The sequence below is a fragment of the Panthera uncia genome, chromosome B4 (assembly GCF_023721935.1).
Source record: "Panthera uncia isolate 11264 chromosome B4, Puncia_PCG_1.0, whole genome shotgun sequence".
Lineage (NCBI taxonomy): Eukaryota > Metazoa > Chordata > Mammalia > Carnivora > Felidae > Panthera > Panthera uncia.
Window position 1 is genome coordinate 52,989,741 of NC_064809.1, and position 17,144 is coordinate 53,006,884.

The 17,144-nt window shown below is 42.5% G+C and overlaps 2 protein-coding genes across 2 annotated transcripts in view; both read right to left on the minus strand.

The window, feature by feature from the left end:
- Positions 1–17,144, minus strand: part of LOC125920134 (cationic amino acid transporter 3-like) — a 243,503-nt gene that overhangs the window by 184,957 nt on the left and 41,402 nt on the right.
- The window catches only part of LOC125920140 (cationic amino acid transporter 3-like), a 313,660-nt gene that overhangs the window by 105,092 nt on the left and 191,424 nt on the right, over positions 1–17,144 (minus strand). The gene's annotated exons all lie outside the window — the stretch shown is intronic.

Genomic DNA, 17,144 nt, shown 5'->3' on the forward strand with positions numbered 1-17,144 from the left:
ATTCATACTGAACAATTGTGTTCAACCAGGCAACAAAAGCTCAGAAGTCCAACATCACTTGTTGAGCACAAATATAGAAACTGACACTAAAGACATCATAGAAAAGTCAACCCTGCTTTCTCCCCTGAAAAACTGCAAAATACTTCCCAACATTTCCATTTTTACACACTATATGATGTAATCTCACATGGGTTCAACTAACTCATGTAGCTTCATGTACTAATTAAGCTGTAAGACACAACAGGGTTTGAATTTATTGTGTAATAATTCACACCATGGATGTTTGTGTGGTACTTGAACATGAGTTATGACACATTAATTCACAGACGAGAGGGCCTCATTGCAGTTATAGAACCATATTTTAAATACCATCTGAATTTAAAATACAAATATTGGTCCCCCAATCTTAAAACCCTTAGCCTCCAAATCAGCTAGCCAATGTCAGAGGTCACTATGGCCCCCTTTCTCCTCATTCTGTATCATTCATTTAGCTGTACTGATGGCAAAAAATATACACTCCAACCCTTTTCTTTACCCACTTAGGCCCACATGGGGTGCTGTGAGAAGACATGAAGGGGGAGAAAGGGGCAGGGCCTTTATAAACACCAGTATGAAAGAGAGAAACATGCTGTCTGGTGAGAAAACACTGGAGAAATGGATGAAGCAGCCAACCAAGGGTCCATGAAAGGGAGAAGAGACAGAAAGGCCATTTTGTGAATTCTGACATTCAATAAACCTCACCCAAAACAACCAAACAAAAATTTACCACATGTTTTATGTCCACAGTTAAGAGAGTATGAGGGGTAGAGAGAAAAGAAATAAGTCACCTAGCTCATAGCTCACAACCAAAACAATTCCCTCTGTCTCCTCCCTCTCTGGCTTCTAGGAGAGTAGGTGAGCTCATTTCTGCAGATGGTCTCCTCAGTGGCCTCGCTGTGCTCTATAAACACCCTGCACCATCTGTGATGTCAGTTTTCAGCAGCCTTGGAATCTGCCCTGCTCTGTGAGCTTGTATTAAAACACTAACTGTAACTCCTCAGTAATTTTTCACAAGGAGTTATTTTTAACTCCCACAAACCATTGTCTGACTATACTAAATATATTTTCTTAATTAATGTACACCACATGTGGTTCTTCTTTTCGCCTCCTCCCCTGCTGCTATTCAAATGGCCCCTCCTCAAGGAGAATAAGTTTTGGATGAACAATTCACAGCAATGCCCCAGAAAAGTAGTGGAAAACAGAGAACACAAAGTCATGCAGCCCTCACTTTCCTCTCTACTCAGGCTTTGATTTTGAGAGAATTTTTAGCAAATGTTGTCAGAGGTTTGTAAAGACAGAATAATCAAGTTAAAATTGAAAAATATTTTTTATACATTATCAGAAGGTATGCTTGGTATTGGTTGGACTTCCATCTACAAATCCATCTAGATTCCTTATTTGCCATTTACCAGTTCCAATGTTATGATGTACCAACAAACACATCTGACCAATAAGGAAGGTCAATTAACCCATGGAACTTTCTGCACAATGAATGTGATTGATGTGTCTCCACCCACCCCCAGGCTTCCAAACCTCTTGTGGTTCACCAATGCCCTTCCTTCATAGTCTTACCTGTTACTGATTCCTCCAACCTCATCTCCTGCCCGGTTTCTGCATTCAGCCATGAAATTCTACACTGACCCCATCCCCTTGCCTCTAATGCCCCCTTGTTTTCTTCCTATAGCTAACCCCCACTTCTCTTTCAGTTCCCAGCTCAGAAGTTGCTTCCCTAGGAAGTCTCCCTTGACACTTATGCTGCCCTTACCCTTACCCTTATGAGTCTCCTAGCACCCGGCTTACCCCATGTGCCATTTATTCTAATATATCAACATTTTAGGTCAGCTGCCAGTCTCCTCCATTAGACTGTGAGTTAGGTGCACAAAAAATATTTGTTGAACAATTGTATAAACAGAGAAGGGAAATCTGAAAGAGCACATAATCAAATATTCTTATCTACTTGATTTTGAGTATATACTTTGTAGCCAAGCAATCTTTATAAACCCAGCTAATGTAAATATATAAATGGTATCATCTTCCCTGTAGAAGGCAAGCAAAATGTAAAGTGTGGAAGAAAAACCAACTGTGATAAAACTTTGACCACAGATAATGCCTGGCAAGTATGATTCACACAGGGTGATAAAGAATTGTTTCCTTTTGAGGACACTTGTCTTGAAACTATCAGGTTGCCTTGGGTTATATGTAATGAACCACCCATGCCCAGTTAGAGAATCCCCACTTTTTTGAAGGCATCATACTCAGGCCTTAAAATCTAGGTAGGATGTCCTAAGGCAGAGGTCTCACTTCATGGGACACAGGGAGGCATAATGAAGACAACTGGGGTACACTTTCAAACTTCATAACCTCTCCTTCTGGAATTCTTGTCCAACTAGCAATGTACTTCCCATGACTGCTCTAAACCACCCCAAATGACAAGAAATTATCATCAATTTCAAAGCAAAGATATTGTAAAGCTTCCTTCACAGGAAGGCAGCACAGTTTAGTAGTCAAGAGTAAGGCTCTGCAGGTAGATGGTTCAGGTTCAAGTCAAAACTCAACCTCATAGTTGGGTGACTGTGGACAAATTAGCTCACCTCTCAGTGTGTTAGTTTTCACAACAGTCAAATGGGAGTAAAAGTAAATACCTCATAGAGTTTTTTTCAGGATTTAGTGAAATGATGCCTGTAAAGTACTTTGCTCAGTAACTAGCATATAATATGTACTTAATATATTCTACCTAATACTTAATATTCAAATCTGATCCACAGTCCCCAAACTTTGAAAATTAGTCTTTATAAATGTCTAGCCTCAAAATCACCCACTAAAACTCAAGCCTGTTAGCTAGTCCTCATGAAACAATAAAAACAGTTTTATTCCATAATTCACTTTGAAACCCTAAGAACTCTAATTAGACACCCTCTTACATGCTGGTGCTAAACCCTTGGGGGTCCTAGGCTTATTGAGTTAGACCAGGCATCCAAATATCCAAGGCTCAAATATAATAATAATAATAATAATAATAATAATAATACATAATGAGGCAGATGCCTCATCTTATTTCTGGAAGAGTCAGTGCTGCGTACTACAGTGGTAAAAGCATTGAACATTATATGAGAGATTTTGGATATAAGCGCTGGCTCTTGCACTTGACTACATAAACTAGGGTAATTTGCTTAATATCTCTAAGCCTCAGTTTCCTCATCCATAAGGAACCTTACTTTACTTCCTTTATTGGATCAGTATGATAATTCCATGAAAAGATACAAACTGTAATGTACTGCTCTTGGGAAATTAACTGGGTCCACCATCCTGAAGCACAATCTTAGTGGAATTAAGAATGCACACATAGTCAGCACTGTAGTTGTTGAGTGGATGGATGTATCTAAATACACATGTAGAGCATAGACTGGAAGATCATTTATTAAATACAGGAAAGTAAGTACCCTCCCCACCCCCCACTGTGAGGAGGGGAAATGAGAATAGAGATAGGAATGAAAGGGGAAAATAAAATACATTTTGTAAAGGGGTCTGACAGGAAGCAATGGGGCTAATAGTTCATGACTGAGGGAGCTGTTGACTCCACTCTGCACTACAGGTTTAACAAAGAAATTGCATGAGAAAATGTGAGAGTACAGGGTTTAGGGCATGATAAATGACAGATTTTAATTGAAGGGTAACTGGATCCTATAATCATCAGGACATAGAGAATACAGAGAAAGACTACCCGCTAGAAAGAGGGTGGAAAACAAGGGAAGATGGGACACCCCTCCCACCAGTTCCCTCTGAACCCATTTCCCTTTTCCCAATTCCTCTTTCTCCTTCAGCTCCTTGTCTCTGAAGGCTTCTTACTGGGCACTAAGGATGCTTGTACCTCTTTACTCCCTCTGAGGAACCATATCCAGACAACTACCTCCCCACAAAGACATGACAGCGGTTCTTCACATTTGTTGAATCACAGAGCCCTCTGAGGTTGGTCACCTCAAAATAATATTCTACACTCTTCTGAAGTCCATCCATGGGCCCTGAGCAGAAATCCCAGAGGACCATCTGAACGGAAGGTTTAGAGATGGCTAATGCTTTTGATCATTTCTGTTTCCCTCAACTTTGTTGTGCAAGGTCGCCCTTGTGTTCTTCCCACCTTTACTGAAGATGAGGGAAAGTGGGATAAAGACAAAGTATGATGATCCAGAGAAGCACCCCACAGGAAAAAAAAAATCTGGGAATTAAATAATCATGTCTATTTTACTTCAACATATGCAGGCAGAACAAACAAATGAACAACCAAACTTATAGAAGACAAAACAAACCCATGGATTGGGAATCCTAAGACAGCCTACCACAAACCCAACTTATTACAACACAGAGAGAAACATTACCCTCAAACTCCATGTTTAGAAATGCCCTTTCCCTGTGAAATAATCTGCAATTAGTCCAACAGTTTATATTCAGTCCAGACTCTCTGACCTAAATGTCAGAGTCCTGCTGTAATTCTCCCCCTACCCTCAGGCTCATCACCTCCTTACATCCTGACTTACTCTTTGTGGGATGAGACTTGGTACTGGGAAAGTTTCCTGTCCTGCCATGGAGGCCATCCTCACTCTTTTCTGTCCATATTGACCCTCCAGCTCTTCTCAACCCTATTCTACAGCCTTCCTCTGCATCTACGAAGCCTTGCCTAAGCCATCCTGACTGATGCCCATCTCCAACTTTCCTCCTCTTCCCACCAGTACTTACAGCCCATCCTGATGCACAGCTGAAACTGATTTTCCCTTTCTGTCTGATGGTGCCTTGTGTGAGTCACTGAAATTCCTTATAGTCTAAAAGCTAAAAGCTTCTCCTAAAAGCTTCTAGGAGGCAGGGCCAGGATGCATATCCCTTCTCCTTCTGGATGCCACAGTCTCATCTCCAACTCTCACTACCCAGGAAAAATATCTGCTCATAAGTGTGCCAAACGACTATAAGAGACATTTAGGACAGAGGAAATGAATATATAGATGTATTTATTTACCACTATACCTTAAAATTCCAGGAAGTAGGACGTTTCTTTTTCAAAGAAAGAAAGGTCCAAACCAAGGTGTAGACAGGACACTAGAACATGCACCATCATCTATTTCAAGAGAATTTTCTGAGGAAATTTCCCAATGAGGGACCTGGGTCTGTGAATCTAAGTTTAATTAGGAAGCAGTCTCTCCCAAAGGAGGTGCTTAGCAAAAGGAGATGCTGAAAGAAATGCAGAGAAGATCCAGGGAAAAGGAAGTCAGCTTTTATGGATTCTATAATGCCCTCAGCTCCCCTTTCTTTCCTTACTCCTGCCCATATTACTCTCAGTCTCTGAGCTCCTTCTAAACTCCAAAACAAAAGTTCTATCCCAAATAACTAAGAAGAAGAATTTCTGTCAATTCCAACAGTACACTACTTAAGTTGCAAGGGTGTCTTCCTTTCTCAACCAGCACCACTCGCTCCCCTTTGTCCTGGGGGCCATTGTGTTCACTCCTCTGTCTCTAAGAAGATTATTGCCCTCACTCTGGACGTTTCCTTTTCAAAACATTCTTCCAAGTAAGCAAATTATACTGGTTCTCAGGGTTGGGTGTTAAATCTTCTGCCAATCAGGAAGTTGGCCTTGTGGCTCCTCCTGAATACCTTCAAAGAGAGTTTGGATACCAGTTGCTTTGCTAGAAGTTTGAAAAAGACTTGAGAGTAGTGCACTGAGGCTGTTAAATAATTAAATCAAGCTCTAAAAAGTTCAGAGAAATGGACATTAAATACAACATCTCCAGAGTTTATATCAATCCCTTTGTATCCAAGTACAACTCCTTCCTGATCCCAAAGTATATAAATTCTCTCAGCCTCCTTAAAAGTTTTCCAGACAATAAAATCTCCAGCCAACTGAACCAGTGGCTCCCAAACAAACCAGTATAAGCCTTTTTGGATAGCTGAGCTTCCCCAGAGTTACAAAGTCCTAAATCAAGCAGCCCTGCATCTCTGGTAGAGGGCAGTCAGGAATGCAAGAGTAGAAGCGTTGTGTTCAGGGCAAGAGCTTTAAATAATAATGTGTGGTGCATGTGCACAACCAATACTTCCAAAGCAGAAACAATTCAGAATATATATGAAAAGCTAAACAGAATAAAATCCACCATGAACACTGGGGCTGAGTCTCATATCCCAGGGTAAAAGACTCTTGGTTAACAAAACCAATGAAAACCATTGGTTAACAAAACCAATGAAAAATGGAATCTTCCCATTTTCTCTCTCTCTTTGTACTTTATCTAGAAGTCTGTGTCCAATCATAGTCTTTCATTTATTTATTCAAATATAGTGGTCCCCAAATATTTAGCACTGCAAATAAAGCAAAGAAAAACGCAAACATCCCTCCACTCAAGTTGCTTACATTCCTTCAGTAGGAAGCAAACAATAAATAAGTCATACAGAGAAAGATGGATACCATATGTTTTCACTCATATGTGGATCCTGAGAAACTTAACAGAAGACCATAGGGGAGAGGGAGGAAAAAAAAGAAGATAGAGAGGGAGGAGGCCAAACCATAAGAGACTCTTAAAAACTGAGAATAAACTGAGGGTTGATAGTGGGTGGGAGGGAGGGGAAGGTGGGTGATGGGCATTGAGGAGGGCACCTGCTGGGATGAGCACTGGGTGTTGTATGGAAACAAATTTGACAAGAATTTCATATTAAAAATAAATAAATAAATAAATAAATAAATAAGATAAATATACATTGTGTAAGATTTTCAATCAATGCAGCAGAGGAAAGAAAAGCAAGAAAAGGTTAGGATGTTCTCTAGTGGGTTTTATTATTTTAAAATGGGTGATCCAAGACAGCCTCACCTTCACACTGTTGTGTAACTGTCACCACCATCCATCTCCAGAACTTGTTCATCTTCCTCAGCTGAAACTCTGCACCCATAAGCAGTAACTCTCAGTTCTTCCCTCCCTGCAGCCCCTGGCACCCGGCATTCTACATTCTGTCTCTATAAATTTGACTATACTATGTGCCTTGTATAAGTGGTATCATACAATATTATCCTTTCGTCACTGGCCTATTTCACTGAGCATAAAGTCTTCAAGGTTATAGCCCATGTTATAGCATATGTCAGAATGTCCTTCTTTTTTAAGGCTGAATTGTGTTCCATTGCCTGTATATCCCACATCTTATTTATTCATCCATCCACTGATGGGCATGTGGGCTCTTTCACCTTTTAGCTGTTGTGAGTAACAATGTCTTTTTGAGTCCCTGCTTTCAATTCCTTGCAATATATGCCAAGAATTTGGGTTGCTGGATCATACAGTAACTGTATACATAATCGAGAAATCATCATATTGTTTTCCACAGCAGCTACAACATTTTACATTCCCACAGGCAATGTATAAGTGTCCCACTTCTCTACATCCTTCTCTACATCTTCACCAAGACTTGTGAGCCTCTGTTTTTGTTTTGTTTTGTTTTTAATAGCAGCCATCCTAATGGGTGTGAAGTGGTACTTGGCTACTTTTGAGGAATAACAAGCCCTGTGGGGCCAGGACAGAGTGAGCGAGAGGAAAGCAGTCAGGGATCAGGACAAAGAGAAAGCAGGAAGCCAGATCCTTCACGGAAGATCTGAGAGTCACTGTGAGGAATTCGACTGTTACTCTAGGTGTGATGGAAACCCTAGGAAAACGTGAGTTTCACATGTTGCCTACTGATTTTCATGTTCTGTGAACTACATATTGGATTCTCAAAGTAAGGAGAGGACTTCTCCAGGATTTGAACAAAGGCATGGAGACAGCTCGCAGAGCTGTCAATAGATCTGCAGTTTCTGATAACACAATGAGCCCTGAACTATCTGCATTCTTGCATCTGCCACCCTCTCTAGACACCAAAGCAGAGATGCCATACGGCCACCCATGGGAGAGTAACATGATGGATTGCTTTCACTGAAGCTGTTCACTTATGGATTATCTCTAGACAGGACCCCATCACTTAAAAATCAAACAAAAATCATTTTAGTACAATTCACTATTGTAGGTTAACCCCACCATTATCATGGATAATCAAGAACTGACATGGAGATAAAGAGGGCTTTTTCTGGAACCTGGTAAAATTAAGAACCCCAAAGACAGGTGTAGAGAGACTCTCAGAAAGGGGGCAGGAACCATGTAAACTAGGTACTCACAAGCCTTGCAGAATTAAATAGATGAATCCAGTCCCAAAACCCAGATGCCTCAGGAAGGACTGTCAAAAAATGTCTGAAATGATCAGAGCTGGAAAGAGAGAAAGGGCCCCAAAGGGAAGCCTGAAATCACATTTCTGAGAGGCATAGAGTACTTTCATAACCTCACTTCCTCTGGGCAAAAAGGATGAAAGCTTTTACATCAAGATGAGAAGTCCAAGGAGTTATTCAATTTCTCAACAATAAACAATCTGAAGATAATGGCTGCCCAACCATTTACAAATGTTAAAAAATACACACTTGTATGTGTGGGAAGCAGGGGAGATAGAGGGTAGAGAAGGATAAACATTTTTTGCTTCTTTCCCACAACATCTTTGGAGTCACTGCTTCATGCACATACCACTCTAGTATCATTGCACCATTATTTGGGTAAACAAGCAGATAGCCAGAGCTTCTCTAGAGGCTGTATAGACACCACATAATCTAGGATCATTCCAGGATGGTTGTGAACAAGGCAAATTTCTTAGTCCCTCTGGGATAACTGCAGAGAAGACAGAGTTAAATGCAATGCTCCTCATTCATGATCTGACACATTTACAGGTTTAGTTTCAGTCATAATCCAGTTTTAGAAATTCTTAACATTTCTATCACACCTATCAAGATGATGAGCTTGACGAATCAGAAAAGCCTGAGCTTCTGCTTCTAGAGGTCTTCAAAAACTAGATAGGCTACCAGGGAGAATCAAAGTGAGATTTCCCAAACATGAATCAGAAAGACAGCTGGGAAAAGTGAGAAAATGATGTGATACACTGATGTCAACAGTGAAAATAAATGTGTTCTCTACTTACTTTTATGATTCTCTACTCCATTTTCTCAACCCTGAATCCTATAAACACAGAACACCTAATAAAAGTCCTCAGGAATCTCACTGTGGTTTTGATTTTTATTTCCCTGGTGATAAGTGATGTTGAGCACCTTACACCACCTCATCCTGTCAGGATGGCTAAAATTAACTACACAAGAAACAGTATGTGTTGGCAAGACTGCAGAGAAAAGGGAACCCTCTTGCCCTCTTGCACTATTGGTGGGAATGCTAACTGGTGCAGCCACTTTGGAGAACACTATGGAGGTTCCTCAGAAAACTGAAAATAGAAGTACCCTATGATCTAGAAGTTTCACTATTAGGTATTAACCCAACGGATATGAAAATACAGATTCGAAGGGGTACATGTCTCCCTATGTATATAGCAGCATTATCAACAATAGCTTATCTATGGAGAGAACCCAAATGTCCACTGACTGTTGAATGAGTAACGAAGATGTGGTGTGTGTGTGTGTGTGTGTGTGTGTGTGTGTGTGTATAATGGAATATTACAGCCATCAAAAAGAATGACATCTTGCTATTTGAAATGAAGTGGATGGAGCTAGAATGTATTATGCTAAGTGAAATAAGTCAGTCAGAGAAAGACAAATACCATATTATTTCACTCATATGTGGAATATAAGAAAAAACAGATGAACATATGGGGTGGAAGAGAAGAGAGGAAAACATCACAAGAGACTATTAATGATAGAGAACAAACTGGGGGTTGATGGAGGGAGGTAGTTGGGAGATGGGCTAGAAGGGTGATGGGTATTAAGGAGGGCACTTGCTGTGATGAGCACTGGGTGTTATATGTAAGGGAAAAATCACTGAATTCTACTCCTGAAACCAATATTGTACGGTATGTTAACTAAATAAGATTATCTGAATATAAAAATAATACAAAAAATCCTGAGGAATAAACAGCAGAAGGAAACACATCTGCCTATCCACCTTATTTTCCAAACTAAAGCTGTAATGTAGTTACAATGAACACTTTGTCTTTGTTTACAATGAGCACTAATCTACACTCATTTTTTCCAAGTCTTGTAAACAGCTTTTTTTTTTTTTTCCAACCAAATCCTTCCTTTCCTTGTAAGCACAGAATCTAGAAAACCATCCAGTGGTCCTATATATCACTCTACTCTGTATCCACTTTTAGATTAGCAGTTTTGTGTGGTCAGAGCCCATGGTTTGTTCTACCATGTACACACTAAGTAATATGCTACACACAAGGGGGTTTAGAAAGGCCGGCTATCTCTCTGGTTATCTTCATTCATATCTTTAAATGCAACCTTCTGTCCTTCCATGTAAGTACTTGGATGTCTCTTTCTGTCTGTATTCTCTCACCAGACTTGGCTTGGTTCCTGTCATTGCCCTAGGTAGCTGCTCACATACTCACCATTTCCCTTGGAAAGTCAGTTTTGTTTTGTTTTGTTTTGTTTTGTTTTGTTTTGTTTTGTTTTGTTTTGTTTTGTTGTAGGAAAGACACCAGACCATCTGAGTCATATGAAAGATGTATAACGCCTCAAAGTCCTGAGTTTTTATCCAAATATAGATCAATATGACTTCTGAACAAATATCCATCTACCTCACCCCAGCTCTGGCAACATAATCTATAACAACTAGCCTCTATAACCACTTATTAAGGGAAACTCTTTATCCCTCTTCCCTAGTTCTTTCTGGTCTCCAGTTGGCCTTGTGGTTTGTATAATACAAGAAAAAAAAAAGGACAAGCATAAAGCAAAAGAATGTACCATAAAAATCACTTTTATCAATTTGGAATATACTTTGTGAAGGAAACTGGTTTTTCCACATGATTTTTCTTTAAGGTTAAAATGTAACTGCCTTCTGGAAACACAGAACATGTATCAAATTATGATGGAGAGACATTGAAAAGAACTGCTGGAAGGCAAGAGAAAGGCAACTAGAAATAAATATTTGCCACATATAATCAATAAAACAGATGTCATGCATGGATAAGTGCTGTCTTGGGTTTCTGGTGTTGGGGTACATCCCACAGTGTACATGGTAGTTGGGAGGGGAGAAGGGTGGAGAACATTTTAAGACTGCCGAGGCCTTTAAAATTAAAGAGTTTCAAATATGCTTGAGATAACAACAAACTGCCTCTTGGAGACCCAGTGTCTTAAAGACCACTGGGCAGCCACACCCCAGGGGAACTTGGTAATCTCTTCCTCCTACAGCCTGACTGACCTATAATCAATCCCCACCACAACTGTTGTAAATTAGATAAGAGAGGCAGGGAGATACCTTCAGCAGCTGTAAAAAATAGATATCTAATTTCTTAAGCAAGGAGGAAGAAGACTCTCAAATTCTCTCTGATGGTGGATGGACCACCTTATGAAACTGGCCCTGCTATTCGGCAGAGTCCACAGCAATGTCCTCCCTAAGAAGATATGACACAGACACTTTTCAGAATCTCCAGTGAGAAAGTGTGGCAAAACATGAAGGAGGCAGCCAAGCCAGGTAGAAGAATCTTCATTCATTCAAAAAACATGTCTAAGCACACTATGTGCTGGGCCCTGTGAGAAAGACAAAGATGAATAAAGCAATCTCTGCACGAGGTCAGAAAGGAAAGGCCAGGGAGGAGGGCAAAGCAAAGAAAGAGGTGGGAAGGACTAAGGAGGAGTAGGGCCAGGGAATAACCCAGAAATCCTACCTGCTCTTCCCAAACTTGCAGGGCCTTTGGCCTGCACCCCCCAATCCAAAGTCTAGCTCTGGAGCCATGAAATACCCTCTGCTCAAACTGCCCAGAGCTTTGACAGCTAGCGGCACTCCAAGCCCAGTTTCTTCCACTCTGGTTCTGTCTCAGTTTTCTTGCCAATTCTATAAACACAAGAAATCACTTACCCATGGCCTTTTTCTTCCTCAGAGGATAACACCTGAGAAGAAAGTTTAAGCAAAACCAGGGAAAGAAAAGGAGCTTGGCCAAGCAGAGTCAGGACTTGGAGTGGGAGCTCAGGGGGCCCTCGGGGAGGCGGGTCCTCGGGGAGGCGAGCCTTCGGGGAGGCGGGCCCTCAGGGGGGCGGGGCCCTCCAAAGGCAGGTGAGAGGAATGGTGGAACAGGGTAAAGGATGTGGATTAGTTGGAATCCTGGAGGCCCTGCATGGGTGAGGAGGTGGACTGAGGACTTAAATGGGACGTTATTTGACTCTTTGCTGCCAGAAAGTTGTGAAATTAGAGTAAGCTTTCCAGGGTCCTGGTTATGGAGGAAGTCCTGGTTGGCAGGAGGAGAGTGTGGGGAGCCAGATGGAGCCCAACCTGTGGTGCTTTGGGGCAAGTCCCAGATCCAGCTAAAGAGCCCACTCAGCAGTCCTTTAAACAAGATTAGAAACATCCCCCACCCCAGCAGCTCCCTGTCTCAGAATCTCCTACTGGATTCCTCTACCACCATCCATCCCCATCTCCTCACCCATGTTTCCCATCACTCTGGAACTAAAACTACAAGGGAACTGGCTTAAGCTTCACCACAAGGAATTTTCTGAGACAGTCATTCAGAGTTCATAGTGCATTGTAACTGAATATGCATTGAGCATTGTGCTGGAGTAAATAAAGCCACAGACTCCCTGCCTAAACAGCTTCCTGCTCTAATCATTCAAATGGTAGGTCTTCCAAGATCCTGAAACAGTGACAAAAGGAAGGTGCCTCTTCCTTCTCAGAACATTAATCTTCAAACAGAGGCAAGACTTTTCAGAGATAGAGAACATGGGGCCTACTTAGAGACCCAGAACTGAATGGAGGATTATCAAGAAGCATTTGATCTAAAGGAAAAAGGGCACCATTGCCTCTACTTAATAATACTGAGATTCCTCTAAACTCTAAATTAGTTGCCATAACGACTGTGATGGAGATAGAAGGAGGGGAGAGAAGGGTAGTGGCAGGATTCTCTAGGGACAGAGTCTATACTAACTATACTAAAGCAGATAATTGAAACTGGAGCAGAAAGAATTTCTCCAGATTTCGGGAAGAACCTCCAACTGAAGAAAACCTACAAATCACACTGACCCTGCACTAACACATCTCTAGTAGGCATGAACCAAGGGAACTAATCCAGTACTTCTTTTGTAGAAGGTGCTATGCTGGGTAGTGGGTGAGAGGCCAGCCAATACTAAGGAGCCAAAACTCCTAGAGGCAAAGGAGACAGGCAGGAATTGGAAGAATTCCTGGGGATAAGTATCTGTTTGTTTGGTTGGTGTCTGTTCCAACAATTCTAGACTGTCCTCCCCTGCCTCAAACTGGGATTTTCCTAAAGCTGTATCTCCTTGAGGGCAAGAAGGGCTTGCATCTGCTTCCAAGATTCAATTCCTTCCCCTTTCTTGCTGTGCTATTCACTGCCTCATGTGTAGAGAGTGGGAGGCTAGCGAAATACCTGGGCCTCCAGATAATCAACAAGTAAGTATAAGAACTATCTCAGGTTTGCAGGGAATGCAGAGGATGCAGAATTGGGGCCCTAGGTCTCTCCTGAAGGAGGGGTACAGAATGAGGGGCCTGGCAGTTGGAGCCCATCCAAGTGATTTCACATGAAATATCAGAACCATGAGAGGTGGAAGGAGAGAAGGGAGAGGAGTGAGGGGTGTGAGCCAGAGACAGGATAAGGGACTAAAAGACAGACATAAGAGAGACAAGGAAGATGGAAGGGAGGGTAAGAGAGGGGACAGGGATGGGGAAACTGCAAAAGAAGACAGATAGGAGGAGATGTGGGTGGAGAAACTGAAAGGCACACAGGGTAAAACTCACAAAGATATGATGGGAAGAGAGACCCTCAGAGACTGAGGGATGGAAGAAGGCAGGGAGAGAGCCAGAAGGAAGAGCTGAAGGCAGACTCAGTCCCAGAAAAATCTCAGACAAAAAAAATATATATTTGGAATCAGAAATACAGAGAGATAGACAGATCTGCTTGACAGAGATGAAGGTGAAGGAAGCAAAGTAGGAAGGAAGAAGACAGGGCTGCATTGAAGATGGGGGAGGGAGTAAGACAAAGAGAAAGAAGGAGGCAGGTGTGGAGCAGGAGGAGGGAACCAGACCAGGGAGGCGGACATATATTTGCTTTATGATCCTCTTCCATCTCACCTGGTCCCTGCTGAGTCTGGTCCCCTCTCAGGTGCTGCTGGGGGTGGATGTGCCCATAAAGCTGACAGGGTGAAGCTGCTGCCATCACTGCCCAGGCTCCCTCCCAGTGCCAACCTGGGGATACCAGAGACTCTGACATGTATATGCCTCCCCTTCTGTCTCCCCCAAAATGCTGCAATCAAAATACCCCTGAATCTCAGCCCTAAATTTTGCAGTTAAGGAAGCCTGGCAGAACCAGTGCAAGGGGGATTGGGGGTCAAGGAGAAAGAGAAACAGAGCCAGGCAGGAAGTCAGGCTGACAAGCTCTGGAGAAAGTGCTGGGGACAGACTTGTTAGGGATCATATGGAGAAGAGGGAGGAGAGGGTAAGAACTGAGCCTGTGTCTGCATTGAGAGCTAAATAAGCATGATGCAAGGTATAAGCAAAATAACCTACTAGTGACTGTCCATTAATTTGGGGCAACAATGTAGGCACCTTCTGAGCAGTCATCATCAATGACTTCAAGCAGCTCTCCACCAAAGGGCCCCACAAATACACATATGAAACATGAAAAAGGAAAAACTGAGGCAAAGAACAGAGACCTTGAGGCCAGTGTACATGCTTGAATCTAGGTTTCAAAGGGCCAGTGATGAAGCAACCAGACACATTTGTGAAGACCCAAGACTTAGCATGGCAAGTGGGACCCTGCCCTTTTCCCCAGGCTTTATTGGGTCTCTGCAAAGACTACCCTCCCCAGCTCCTCTCAGAGCCAGGGGAGACCCTAAGAACATTAACTCAAGCAATTTAAAGGGGATTTGTTCTCTCTGGCCCACTTCCCTGACAGTCACATTTGCAGGTCCCAGACGCCAGAAGTCTGGTTATAACTAGAGCCCAAGGATTCTCTTTAGCAGCAGGAGGGAGGGTGGAGAGGGAAATTTCCACAGAATCCTTTGGAGAAGACAAGACAGCAAAACCCATCAGTTCCATCCCACTCCCATGGACACATAGAAGTTTAATAAAGTTTAGAATGTCCAGGGCTACGAGGTAATTAAAGCCAGGATCTGGGTAATTACATTTCTTCTCTAAGCTCTACCCTTGACCTCCCTCCTCCCCCATGGACACACATCTTTTATGAAACACATTGAGTCAGAAACTTTAAAAACTGCCTCCACTAGAGAGATGGCCTTAATTTCAGCAAAGAAATTTAGAACACATTTTGAAAGGATTTCCTTAGACCTCAGGTAGTTAAATGCTAGAACCAGAAACACACACACACACACACACACACACCACATAGGAAAAGGAAAGCCCTCTCATGACTATTTTTTTTGCCTGTGGGTTTCACCTCCTCATGATCTGTCCCACATTAGGGAAGAAAATATAGTCTCTCTAAACGTTAGGAAATCAATTCCCTTCTAACCCTTAGATCCAGGAGGGAGATGGTTGTTTCCCTTCCCCAGTCATGACAAACATTCTGAAGAAAGGTGACAGAGTCTGTAGGTAAGAGCCCGGTATGCAGAAGCCTACTTTGCTGTTCTATCCCCCAAGGCCTCCCTAAACTTCGGATCTCCACCAATCTGCACCTGTCAGTGAACATTCTTTGGACTCCCCCTGTAAACCCAGCCCAGGGGGAAAGAAAGCATTCCAAGGGAGGATTAGCAGGGCCCTTTACTCTAAGATGTGAGAAGACAGACACACAAGACAAGAAACCTGGCAGAGAAAAAAAACATATAAATTAATAGAGTGTAGCCAGATCCTTCCAGGGCTGAGGGAAAGAAGATGGAAACAGAGATTGAGAATACAAAGCAAGATCAGAGGGGAAGAATTACCAGATTTAAAGGCTGGGAGTGCTGAGGGCTTGGGAGCCAGGAGGCTGTTGTGCTCAGCAGATATGGAGACAATAAGCTGAGAAGATATCAAAGATGAGCATGAGGGTGGTTTAAAATGCCTAACGTGGGGCGCCTGGGTGGCTCAGTCAGTTCTTGGTTTCGGCTCAGGTCATGGTCTCACAGTTCGTGGGTTTGAGCCTCACATTGGGCTCTGCATTGATGCTTCGGAGCCTGCTAAAGAAAGATTTTTTTCTCTCTCCCTCTCTCTCTCTCTTTCTTTCTCTCTCTCTCTGCCCCTCCCCTGCTTACGCTCTCTCTCTCAAAATAAATAAAACTTTAAAAAGATAAAAAATAAAATAAAATGCCTAATGCATTTAGATATATACATCTTTACAACTGTACAGAGTTCTGTGGTATAAATTTCATTTTATTCTCAATAATAGGACACAGAGTAGGTCTCTTTTACACATAATAAAACCATGACACAGAGAGGTTAAGTAACTTGCTTCAAGTCACAGAGCTGGTAAGGGGAGGAGCAAAGAATCAAAGGACTGCACTGTGGTGTCCCCTCCTGCAGGTTCTACCTTGGGAAGCACCCAGGCTTGGGGCCTGTTGTGTGGGGGAGAAGTGACCCCCCAGAGGGCAAAAGAGGCCCTTCCTCCTTAGGCCCTTCTCAGCATGTTCTGCCCAGGAGAGCTTGGCCAAGTTGAGGTCTCATCTGGGAAGTGGGGAAATCATATCTTACACTCTGAATATGAAAGGCTAAACCAGATCATTTACTGAAATTCCTTTAGCTTTAAAATACAGAATTCAGTCCATGGAAAGGGGTGGGTGAGGGGATAGTCAGGATAAAGGTCTCAAAGCCTTCAGTCTTCCCAATACCCCTCCACACAATCCTGTGTCCCTCTCTGTCTATCTCCTGATCCTCAGGGGTCTCTTTCCCACTTGTCTTGGCCCTGGCAGTACCTCCAGCCATGGTTCACTAACCTGTGCAGTCCAGGCTCAGTCATCCTCATAGCCTCTGAGGATACATCATGCTGATTTCCAATCCAAGTATTTATTCCAGGCCAACAAAGCTGTCTCCTACCTGCCTTATCGTTTGCTCATCCTGTTTCAGAATCAAGAGAGACGTTCTCTTCTTTTTCTCCTCCACCCCATGTCCTGTTGGGTTTGTCCTACAGCC